Raw genomic sequence first — 13,086 nt, forward strand, 5'->3', positions numbered from 1 at the left:
TTTAGCTGCCCAACTATGGTCTCAGGTGCCTAACAGGTGTTAATGTTTGCATTATACGCTCCCCTCTCCACCCCAAAAGAAAGAAAAACAATCATAAAGATTCTTTGGCACTCAATCTTAAGTGTATGCATGTATTTGGAACTGAGAGTCAATTCCCACAGCCTGGGTAGTACAGCAGTGTGAGTTGACTCAAGCAGTGTAACATAGCTGCCTGTGCATTGTTACAAGGTGTTTCAAGAGAGTTTTACCATGAGTTCTGCTTGCTGGCATGCTCGTTCTTGCACTGTGAAAGCTTGCCTTATGATCTCAGTTTACACTGAAGTGCTCCTATAACAGCTCCATCTCAGAAAAACCTGCAGTGTTAGCTTTATTTAACAAGTGCCTGTGGTATCCTGCTAAAGACACAAAGTTTGGCAAGAAAAATGGGGGAGGGGGTTATATGCCAGGACCTTTGGAGATTGTCTCTTGCTTGTGAGGAAAAACCTAAGTATAGTGTGGTGTGTCTCATCATTGCATCATAATTCTGTTGTTTGAGATACAGGCCAACTCCACAGGGTGGTTGCTTGTGAGGAAAAGCCTAAGTATAATGTGGTGTGAATCATCATTGCATCATAATTCTGTTGTTTGAGATACAAGCCAACTCCACAGGGTTGTTGCTTGTGAGGAAAAACCTAAGTATGTAGTGCACCACTCTGGGCTACTTGGAGGGAGAGTTCGCATTTTTGGTTATTTATAGCATTTTTGGTTATTTATCGCATTTTGAAATTTTTGGTAATTTTTGTAATTTTTTAAATTTTTAAAATAAAAGTTTTCTGAAACATGTGTGTCAGTCTGATGTATGCTGGGGGGGGGCACGGCGGGGGGGTGGCAATTTCAGTGCTTGCCCCGGGCGCCGTTTTCCCTAGTTACGCCTCTTGGGCTGCCCGGCCCCCGGAAGCTCCAGTATGTGAGTGCGCAGGGCATACTGGGGAGACCCCCAGAGCTGGGAGGTGGCTTTTTGCCTCCCCTCTGGGGGTCTACTTGTGAATAGCCATGCTGCGGAGCTGTGCAGCTGCTACTCACGATCAGATAGCCCGGGTTTGCAGAACGCTCGCTCCACAAATCCGGGCTATGGAGAGGGCTACAGGAGCGGGTTACCCACTCGAAAACCACCGGGCTCGCAGCCGAGCCTGGTGGTTCTCACGATTAGCAAAAATCGGGCTAGGGTCTCCTAGCCCAATTTTTGCTAATCATGAGAATAGCCCCAAAGAGTAGCTGGGGCTGTGCCTACAGCAGAGTTCTCTAACTATATTACAGTTTCAGCAATCAGCTGTTTGCTGGGAAACATGGAGTGGAAACATGGAGTACAATTCTCTGGTCTGGTCATTTAGGGATATGTGTGCAGAAGCCATCTTCTGAGCACATAGTGCTTTTAGCTAGATAACTGTGAAGATAGATTTCCCATTGTTCAGTTGTTATGGCAATTTAAATAGACCTTCCATTAATACCTAACCTTGTGAAGGGATCCTGCCTACAGGCATGCATAGAATTAAAGAAATATAATTTTATACTATGCTGTGAGCCACTTGGCAGCCATTTTCTAATCTGCTCAGATCAGCCAAGGTGACACAGGAAACCAGATTATTGTAGGTGGACTGTAAATGTGTAACCCAATTAACATCTACCCATTATCCAGTATCTCTCTTCCTGTGGAGATGAGGAAAAGTATCCATGGAATGTTCTACATATGCAGAATGGATCATACCCACAGTTTGTTTAACTTTACTGTTGTAGTTATACTGTTTTTCAACTGAAAAGTTCTCAAAGTAGTTTACACAGAAAAATTTCAGTTGACCTCAGATAATGGAGTAATCCCCAGACTAACTCAACAGGAGTCAACTGTTATTATGTATAAAATTGGGCTCTATACACTAACTTTAGTAGTGACATATCTGACTATCAGTTATAAACAAATGGTTCAAAATTATTTTTGAATGCTATGGCCTTGTGATTAATATTTGGACTTTTTTTTCTTGCAAAGAAAATGTTAAGAATCCCATGATGTTCCTCAGTTCTCAGAAATAAGAATGTTAAACTTTGAGTTCATGGGCATTTATTTGAATTTCTGTGGCTGAGAAAACTGAGTTTAAAGGATGAAAGTGAAATCTCACATCCACAAGTCCCAGTGGTTACCAGCTCATAAAACTCTCCACTTCCTTTCCTGAAGCAACTAGAGGAAACTGCTCTTCAAAAGGTAGGGTTTTTTTCTATTTATGTCTACAAAGTGGGAATGAAAGGTCCTGCAGCAATTTTTTTAAAAAAGATTCTGCTTTGCTGCATTAAACACAAATACTCGAGATAGATTTTTTTGAAGGTGAAATTTGGGCATGGCACAAATGTGGAATGAACTCCTCAGCAATAATAGCTTGGTGAAAGCTATTTCATCTTTGAGGAAAAACAATCCAATTGCTTTCTCTTTGAAAACCATTTAGAGTCTCATCCTATGTGTTATACAGCAGTCTAGCCTCACTGTCTTGCTTCACCAAGAGATGAAAGGCAGCCACCTTACAATGAAAATATTTAAGTCACTTTTTCATTTTTTAACATATCTGAAAAACTCCAGTGGAGGAAGAATGAGTTATTACCAAGACCATTGATATATTATGGTGATACATACAATACTTATTACCTATGAAATCATGAATCCCTATGAGCTGCTTGCTAATCATTTTAGGAAATTCTAGTTCAAAAAGGATTGTCATTACAGAAGAGTGGCAGGTTCTCCCTCACCATGAAATTGATCCTCCTTCTGTAACTAATGCATGAACAGTGGAAAACCTAAGAGGACATCAGAAATGAATCTATTTCAGCCTGATATACAAAATGAAACCATTTTTAAATTGGATGAAATTACAAATTGGTACGACTTCTGTGCCCTGTTACACTCCTGTAATATCCTCAGGAGTCTGAGACCTAGACACTTCCAGACAACCTGAGCCCCTCTTGCCTTGGAAATACCCTCAATCTCAATCTCTCTCTCTCTCTCTCCCCCACACCCACACCTCTACTTTCTGGAAGCAATGCAGCCGAAGATAACATATTTCCCAGGTTGGGAGAATACAGGATTCAGGAACTTTGTGTGTGACATCTAGGAATAATGAGAGCTGTCGTTCCTGTGCTTCATCATACATTCTTGAAAACATCCGAAACTTCCCTGAAGATGCACCCATCCCAAGGTGACTCAAAGGTGAGACTCCAGGTGACTCAAATGATACAAAGTTAATATAAAGTTGGATAGATGATCCTGCCCTGACCAGGGTTGGTGAAGGCTTCAGCAAGTCTTCTAGGCCCATTCACACTCTACACAGATCCAGGGCCATCCTTTGGGTGGGGTGAACGGGGTGATTGCCCCAAGCCCCGCTCTCCCCCAGGCCCCACACTGTGCCTGCTCACTGCTGCTCCTCTCCCAGCCAGCCCTCCAAGTCCCACCAACATTCCCTAGGTCTCTGTGTCCTCCTCCAGTCAAAAACCAAGGCAAGAAATCTGCCTTGTGGATTGGCTGCTGATTGGCTCAGCAACCAATTAGGGAGATGGATTTTTCGTGCTGGTTTTTGATGGGAAGATGGTGGAAAACTAGGGAATGTTGGTGGAACTCAGAGTGCTGGCTAGGAAAGGAGTGGAAGAGAGTGCGTGAGGAGTCCTGGCACCAGAGGATGGGAATGTGCCAGTCCTCCTCCAGTGCGAAGCAGTTCAGTGCCAAGTGGGTCTGCTGGAGAGGAGAAGGTTGCTGCACCGCATGCCTCTGTGCAATTGGGGGCTGATTGCTGCCTCCGCTCTGCTTCCAGCATTCCTCTGACAATGTGCAATGCTCTGTCCTGCCTATTAGTTCCTTCCATCCCCTCCCTCAAGAATGGCTCCTCTGTAAGTTGTTTCATGATTTATTTATTTCCTTTGCTTCCCCTTGCAGATTGACCATGGCTGGCCCCAGTGGGTATGAAGGTGCTGCTATGCGGGACGGGGCAGGTGAGCAAGGAGGAGTCAAAGCCCGTTCTGGACTGCCTCTGCTTGAGGTTTGGGGATTATGAAGGTTCGTGAGGTGGGGTGGGGGTTGAGCAAGGAAGAGAGATAAAACTAAGTTGCTTCTGCTTGGAGTGCATTGCAGTGAAGGGAGAGACACCCAGTGAGGAAGGATCTATGAGGGTGTAATTAGTTACACTTTGGGTGGTTTTTGGGGGGGAAAGCTGCAAACTCTTTAATGAAAGAAAAAGAAGTGAGCAGCCTAGCTTTGATGCTGCAGGTTTTTCCTTTCCCATAGGATCATGAGCATCTTATTCACGACTATTTGGAAATAAGCCCCATTGTACTCAATTGGACTTACTCCAAGGTAGGTGAGAGGGATGTAGCTATAATTGAGCAGATGGGTTCAAAGATGAGGCCCCCAGCTCCTGCGGGCCCTGCAGCTCCACTCCTCCCTATTTTCTTCATAATCTCCCTCAATCTGGGGGGCTGCCAGAGAGAGGAGCAAACACAGGCTCCCTCTCTTTTAGCTATGCTCCTGGTAAGTGAGTATAGGATTCTAGCCTCAATTAACAAGATATTGAAACGATCAAGCTTAAACTCTGAGTTCATAGACCTCCAGAAATGCTACAGCTAAAATGGGGGTCTGAATTTCTTTTATCTTCTACAGTCAGTACCCCATACTATTGAACACTTGAGAGGCAGTGTGGTGTAGTGGCTAGAGTATTGGGTTAGGATTGGGAATGCCTGGGTTCAGGTCCCTCCCTGCTCAGCCATGAAGCTCACCAGGTAACCTTAGGCCGGATACTCTCTCTCTTATCCTAACCTGCCTCACAGGATGGTTGTCAGAATAAAATGGGTGTTGGGTGGGTCATAAAATACAACGAGCCCTGAGTCATAGATATATGTATATTAGGACCCGTGTTCCCTCTAACAGGGATTCCGAGATGTTGTTGACTACAACTCCCAGCATCTCCAGCTGCAATGGCTTTTGCTTGGGGATTATGGGAGTAGTAGTCGACAACATCTCGGAATCCCTGTAAGAGAGAACACTGTGTAGGACTGTCTTTAGATTTTGTGGATCTGCAAATGTTCATTAAGAGCATTTGGAAATTATGGGAGAGAGTGGACTTATGCCTGACTGCATTGACTATCCTGCCTGACTGCTATTGACTCCCCTGAAGGAACATGGAGGCTCTGAATATGCTATTGAGATGCAACAGTGGGGAGAAGCCTTTTGCATTCATGCCCTGCACTACAAGCTTCTAGAGGCATCTGGCTACCATTGGAAAGGGGATGCTAGATTGGGTATAACTATGGAGTCCATCTAGCCATCTAGTGGTGTATTTTCTACATTGACTGGCAGCATCTCTCCAAGGTTTCAGTCAGGAGTCTTTCCCAGCTTTACTTGGAGATGCTGCCAGCCCAGGAACTGAACCTGGGACTTTCTGCCTGCATGCAGATGCACTACCACTAAGTGTGGTAACCACCCAGACTCTCCATGTTCTTTTAACTAGTTCCAATCTTACTTTTGATGTTGCCTTCTGCATCACTTATCAGTGCTGCAGGATGAATCAGTTAATTTTGGATCCTGCTCAGGTTGAATCAGGGAGGCACCACTCTAAATGCATGCATGTACACACTTATATTATGTATATTATATTAAGGAGGCCACACACTTTCTGATTTCTCCCCAACCCCGAACCCTCTTAGCTACAGCCCTGATGATGTCATTGGGAGCATAAAGGGACCTACAGGCCCCTTGGACACCATTTCAATTTGTGCTTACTAAACAAACAGTTTCTGCAGAATGAAAGTGGAAGTGGCAGACTCTTGCGATCAGCATTTATTGTCTTCCCTTCCCCTTGCCCCAAAGTCCCCACAGAATTACCTCGGGGCAGGGAGAGGGGAGATGGTGTCATGACCCCAGACCCAAGATCTACACCCCCAAGTGGGGGAGAAAGACACTTCAGGGAATGAGACAGGATGGGGAGATCCTACAGCTAAGTCCTTGGGTGACTCTGTGGCACTGGGATTCCTCACACTAGGAGAACCAGGGGAGCCCAAGCCAGCACCTCCACAGTGATCTGAGGACATAGCCTTGCTTTCTTCCTTTGGCTCCCAATTCTTCTGAGCACCTGCCAGCCATAGTGGAGTTCCGCCATCACTGTTGGAGGCCATGCTTAGAAAACTGGACAAGGCCACTTTAAGTGACACAGCCTACCATGGACAGGGCTGATTCACTCTACCTGGGCTGCAGCCATAAAAACTGGCAGTCTGCTTCAAGGAGCTGATGGAACAACATCACTCTTATTTTACTATATCCAGCTTTTATGCATTCCTGCCTGAAGCTAGTCAAGGTCTGAACCCCTTTCCTCTTGGAGATCTGTGTCCACGGATCCCTGCCTTGGTGGAGGTCTGCATCCCCTTGAAGGTCTGCATCCCCTTTCCTAGATCCCTGCCTCAGCAGAATCCCTGGCTTAGCTTACAACAGGGTAGGTGGCAGGGGTGGATAGCAGAAGTGGTAGGCCCTTTGGGCTCTGGTGTAATAATAATAATAATAATAATAATAATAATAATAATAATAATTCAATTTCTATACCGCCCTTCCAAAAATGGCTCAGGGCGGTTTACAAAGAGAAATAACAAATAAGATGGCTCCCTGTCCCCAAAGGGCTCACATTCTAAAAAGAAACATAAGACACACACCAGCAACAGTCACTGGAAGTACTGTGCTGGGGGTGGATAGGGCCAGTTACTCTCCCCCTGCTAAATAAAGAGAATCACCATGGTAAAAGGTGCCTCTTTGCCCAGTTAGCAGGGGTTGTAGAGCTCCCCCTCCCCACTGGGGCTGGGTTTCCTATCCTTGTGAGGAATCATGATTTATCTGCTGTGACAACTGGGACTTATATGGAAGGCAAGGTGCTCAGAATTGCAGTGCGAGAGGTGTCCAGTATTTTGAGTGTTTCTACCCACATGCTTGAAACAACTCTAGAAAAGAATGAAATATTTAACAGCTGATGGAGATATCCATCTGGATCGATGTCATCATTATTTGCTGTGACTGAGATTATTGATGATACCCTTGTCTGAGCCTCTCACGAGCACAAATATTCCTAGCATCTTGTAAGTTAAAGGATGTGCTGTGTGAATGAGACCTTTAGTCTTAGAAGTGGTCCTCTAAGTCTGCTCAGGAAAATAAATAAATATTAGAAATGATATTTGGTTTGTACAGACTGAGACATTTTGGCAGGTGTCAACCAAGCTATTGTTAATAATGTGTGAAAATCCAATGTGTAACAGGCAATTGTCTGTCAGTACTGATTTTATTGGTGTAGTAGACTACAGATTCCAGAATTTGTTGCTTAGGGGACAGAAACAATTTCCAGTTGTCTAGCTACAACAGTACAGGCTTCCAACTAAGGAATGACAGAAATTGGCCACGAGGCCCTTGTTCCAGTTGCTAGGCAATTACAAAGGGCATCTTTTTCCCCATCTCTGGAACTGAAAGCCCATCTCTGGAACTGAAACAATGGCTAGTTAGGGAATGAAGCAGAATAAAAATGACGATGAGACTGTGTGTGTAGCAGCCCTGCAGCTGGCCATATAGTAGCCCATAAATTTGTCCTTGCCAAGTGTTTATTTTGTCAAAAAGGCGATCTAATCCTGCTCATATACATGCCCTCCTTTGGCTTCAGTGCCACTTTAAACATTTTAAGGTTGATTTCAGATAAATTGCAGCCATTTATAATTAACGAGTCCTAGAGATCACTGGAGGAAAAAACTCTTCAGCCTGGATTTATTATACAGTGCTGCAGTGCTGTGTGAAATAAAAACATATAGTCCCAGTATGAAACAATTTTTCAAGTGTGATGCACTGACAGGCACCTTGCAGAGGAAACTGTAAATGTTTTGTGTACTTCAGCCACTGCCCAGAATGCCTCAACCTACGAGGCTGAGAGAATTGCTTAAATATATTAGAGAGTTGGGGGGGGGCAATAATTTATAATAAATAATTATAGCTTTCCTCTTAATCTCTCTTTGCTTCATGTTTTTATGTAAGTGCATAAGTAGCCCACAGATCAGCGACAAATGATGAAGATGGATATATCAGCTGGCAGGCTGACAGGGGACCCACAGATGAGGAAAGCCATGGGGCACCCACCTACTGACATCTGAGATACACACAGTTAGCGACCAGTGAGTGGGAAGCATGTGATGGTGGTCGCCCAGAACAGACCTTAAAATAGACCTTTTGTTATTGTTGGTCCATAAGCTGAGGCCTTCACATCTGTTCGAATCTATGGGCACGAAACAGCCCAAACCCTCCCTCTGTCCTGTCTTCAGCAGAGTGGTAGTGCAATGATGGGTGGCAAAAGAGGAGGACTCTGGCTACCTGCTCCAGCATGAGATATCCTACCACCTGAGAGGGAGAAAAGACAAGTATGTATTCAGTAGGGGGTCCAGCAGGGGCTCCCTACTGGAGGACAAGAGAAGGTCTGTGCAACATGGACATTGGTAGTAGTGGGACATGACAGTGCCATGAAGTAATGACCCCTGGGAACTGAGCAGAAGGAGTAAGATGGAACGTTGTTAATTACTGTCCAGTGTATGCCCTCAAATAACTGAGAAGGAAAGGAAACTAGAGCATCCTTCAGTCATGTATGGAACCCACACATGCCCAGGGGCCATCAGTGAGGGGAGGAGGGGCCATCAGTGGAGTATCGGATCAGTTTGACACTTTGAATTGAGCCCAGAGGTGGAACAGCAGTACGTAAAGATATTTTAAAACTAGTGAGAGGTGATCCTTATAGCTAATTCCATTTAGCAATCCTATGGCTATATTCTGAACAAACTGAAGTTTTCAGTCCAAAGACAGCTCCACAATGCATCGAAGAAGTCTAATCTGGAAATAACCACAGCACTGTGGCAATGTTCATATCCCTTTTGTGAACTTTAACTCTCAGAAGGATGCTTTATCCAAGGAGGTCCTCTTGGTAAACAGGCCCATCTTATGCATCAAATAAGAAAGAAGATATAGCCTCAGTCAACTCTTGACCAATAAGGAAGACAAAAATATGCCATTTTTCATAAGTCTTGTGAGGTATTCAAATAAGCTTCTCACAAAAATATATAGACTTACGGTAACACTTGCCTGCATTAAAGAAAAATAAGTAGGTTTCAGAAGCAGCAATGATACTCTAGATTATTGCAAGTTGTTTGCACATTTGTTTTTCCCAAAGACGGGTTATCATTCTACATCAAGATAATTGATTAGAGAAAGCCATTTGATTAAGTGCACTGCCCATTATAGAACCTCTAAGAAATCAAGTAACTAAGGAGACCTACGTGAACCTCATTAATGAGACAGAGAAAAATCCTGCCCATTAGCTAAACAGCACAAAGACAGCAAACATGCTATTTTATTTTATTTTTTAAGGTCAAGGAAAAAAGCATCAGAATTACAGAATCTGCCAAAAACCTATCGTTTTATTATTAATAATACTTTGCTGTTAATTTTCTTGTTTAAACAAAAAAAAAAATCAAAGTCTTTGACTTGCTGCTGTTTATCTCCTGCTCCAGGTAGACATGTGTTAGCCAGCTGTACCTCGAGCCAGTTTGACATTAAGCCATACCAGGCCTGGTTGATCTCGAAGTCGAGCCGTACCCCACCCCACCCCCAGACTGCCCCACGGCCAGTTCGGGGGTTCTACGCGGGAAGATTTTTTTATATATTTTTTTTAAACCCTCAACACCTCTGGTGGCCTCAGGGCATGCTGCCATGGCCATGGGGGATGTGTATCTCTGGCAGTTACTTCTCCCCCCCCTGCCCCCCCTTGATCTTAAAAGGGCCATTTGGGCCCATTTCAGGGCCTTTTCTGTGCTGGCGGTGGCAATTTTTGAGGTTGCCATGCATGTGCACTGGCCATTTGCATGGCCAGATTGTGACCCAGCCTGGGCCTACGATATGGGAGCGCAGGGAGTATATCGTACTCGGGCCCAGGGTCCAAAAGGGAGCCCGGGAGCCAAAGTATTAACTGTAACCTATATTACACGTTATTGCAACAGTTCATAGCTTATCTATAGAACTTTTGTGGCCTAATGATGATTATGATCGCCAGCAGTGCACTAGCAGGGGAAAGAGAATGCAGGCACTGGAGAGAAGGTGCCACCTTTCTGCTTGCCTAGCCTCTTCAGCCACCCAGGAAACACTGTAAGGATTTGGCCCACTATACCTAACCTGATCCCAACTTTCTGTGCCTCCCACATTTCAACTGCTGTTCTTTACCTACCTATCTACTCACCCAGTTACAAGGATCAACCAGTCAGAAACTCCCCCCACCCGGCTTTGTATAAAGAGCAGAGTGCGCTTTTAAGTGTGGGATTAGTTGCCTGGGGGGGGAGGGGGTCCTACACAGAGATCAGCTTGAGACCCAGCATGCCTCACCCCATCCCGCCCCCTGGGTGCAGTGTAGGCAGGAGGGGAGTTGCTCGCAAGAAGTTAGCTAGAGCCAGTGTCTGTGGCAGTCTGCCTGTCCCTGGATTTCAATCCCTTGGGCTCACTTTTACCTGCCTTCCTTTTGCTGCCAAAATGTATTCTCACATATCAGGAGCCCAGAAAAGAAAAGACAAGAAATAATGAGAGGAAAATGAAAAGAAGGGGTCAAATGCTCTCTTAATTTGGATTAAGTGCGGCTTCAAAAAAATGTTCATTGAACCCACCTATAGAATTGGAGCAAGAAGAAACTGTTGGAAACCTCATCCCCAAACAAGGAGCAGTTGATTTGGGTAATCATGCACAGGATTTTGATGAAGGGGCAGATGCAGAAAATGGAAATGGAAAACAGAAAGAAACAGACATACAGGTGCATGTGGAAGTGAATTTGGAAAACGAGAGGAGTAATCGTAATGTAGGCCTTGTCATTGGATGTATCACAACCGAGTTTCCATCTCAAAAGGAAGTAGAAAAGTATGTTACAAATGGTCACATCCCTCTGCCTAAAACATTCCCAAGAGATACCTGCAATCAGGTTTTCCCAGAAAGCATACTGAAATTTCAAACCACCAATGGAGAACTACATGTAAGAGACTGGCTTGTCTGGAGTCAACAGAAACAAGCATTATATTGCTTTCCATGTCGATTATTTTGGCACAAGACAGTCAATAGTCTCAAGACTAGCGGTTCTGCGTCTAAACCTGCACTGGTATCTGCTGAAGACTGGGATTCTAATGGGAAGTGGCAGAAACTTTTCTACAGGATCCCAAAACATGTAAGAGGCAATAGTCAGAGAATGTTACCTAGCTTGGCAAGAACTAGAAAGGCGCCTGCTATCTGGGACAGGAGTTGACACCATCTTAGAAGTGTCAATCAAAACTGAAGCTGTGAAATGGTACAATCTTTTAAAGCACATCATTGATATTGTACTCTTCTTGGGAGAACGTGGTCTGGCATTTACTAGTTCTTCCCACTGAAATGGTGATCCAAACAATGGACACTTTTTAGGACTCATTGAACTGCTCTCCAGGTGGGACCCCATCCTTCAGGAACATGTGCTAAGTGTAGAGGAGTCACAGAAAAGGAGTGAGCGGCTTCAAGTTCATTATCTATCCTCTGACTTACAAAATGAATTGATTGCAGAATGCTTGAATCTTGTGAAACAACACATTTTGCTGGAAAGGCAATCTGCAAAGTACTTTGCAGTAATAGTAGATGCCACACCAGATTCCTCCCATATTGAACAAACAACATTTATTTTGAGATACATACTTTTAAAAGAAACGCAGTATGAGATTCAAGAAAGATTTTTCAAGTTTGCAGATTGTAGCAACAAAAGAGGGGAAGAAATTACTCAGTTGATAACTGATACATTGAAAGAACATGCTGTTCCTCTCAGTGATTGCAGAGCTCAAACCTACCATAATGGGCCAAATATGGCTGGAAAATACAATGGCGCACAAGCAAAAATACAAGAAAAATGCTCAACAGCAATCTTTTCACCTTGCGGTTGTCACACACTTAACTTAAGTGGAAATGATGATGCTGAATGCATACCTGAAGCAATAATCTTTTTCGGAACAATTCAGACTGTGTACCACCTGTTAGTTCCAGTCTTAAGTGGTGGGAATTACTACAAAACCAAATTGGTTGTTTTCTTCATGGTATGTCTGAAACACGATGATCAGATCATGTTGAATGTGTAAAGCCTTTTGCAGCTCACTTGCCTGGCATTAAATTGGCACTGGAAGACCTCCTAATAGAACTAAATTTGACGGCCAAAACAAGAAATGAAGTCCATGGAGTTTTATTATATGTGATATCTTTTGCCTGTGTGTTAATGTCAGCTGTATGGTACAAAATATTAGCTGGCATAGATATTTGCAACAAGGTCATCCAAGCTAGAGATGCCACACTGGATGCTGAAGTAGCAAACATAGAAACTCTCCTCACAGATCTGACAAAACTTCGAAACAACTGGAAATGCATGTGGAATGAAGCCAAATTGGTTGCATCAAACCTGAAGATAGAAATAAAACTCCCCTGTAGATGTGGTGGAGTTAGGCGCAAGATGGCAAGGCCGCATGATGACAGCACATCTGATGCTAACTTGGAGGAAATGAATGTCACAGATGATATGCCAGAAGAGGCCTACTTCAGAAAGTGTGTGTGTTACATTTTGGTAGACAGTGTTATAGCAGGATTAACTATTGTCCGCTTCAATGCTGTTAAGCAGTTGGCAGAAAATTTTGATTAATTGTGGAAATATCTCACCATGTCTGAAAGTGATGTGGAGAGAAAAGCTTTCTTTATCAGAGCAATATCCTTCTGACCTTAACGGTGATAATTTTGGAAAAGAAATGCAACATTTACCCTTAGTACATAAAGCAAATTTTGTAAATGCACAGTTAAAGCCATTAGATTTGTTGAACTTGTTAACAGAGTACAGACTTGGTGACCTGTTTCCACATGTTTGTGTTAGCTTAAGAATACTATCAACAATTCCAGCAACAGTAGCTTCTGCAGAGAGGTCATTTAGCAAACTGAAGCTGATTAAGAATTATTTAAGGTCTACAGTGTCTCAGGTATGTTGT

Source organism: Hemicordylus capensis, chromosome 1 (assembly GCF_027244095.1).
Source record: "Hemicordylus capensis ecotype Gifberg chromosome 1, rHemCap1.1.pri, whole genome shotgun sequence".
Taxonomy (NCBI): Eukaryota; Metazoa; Chordata; class Lepidosauria; order Squamata; family Cordylidae; genus Hemicordylus; species Hemicordylus capensis.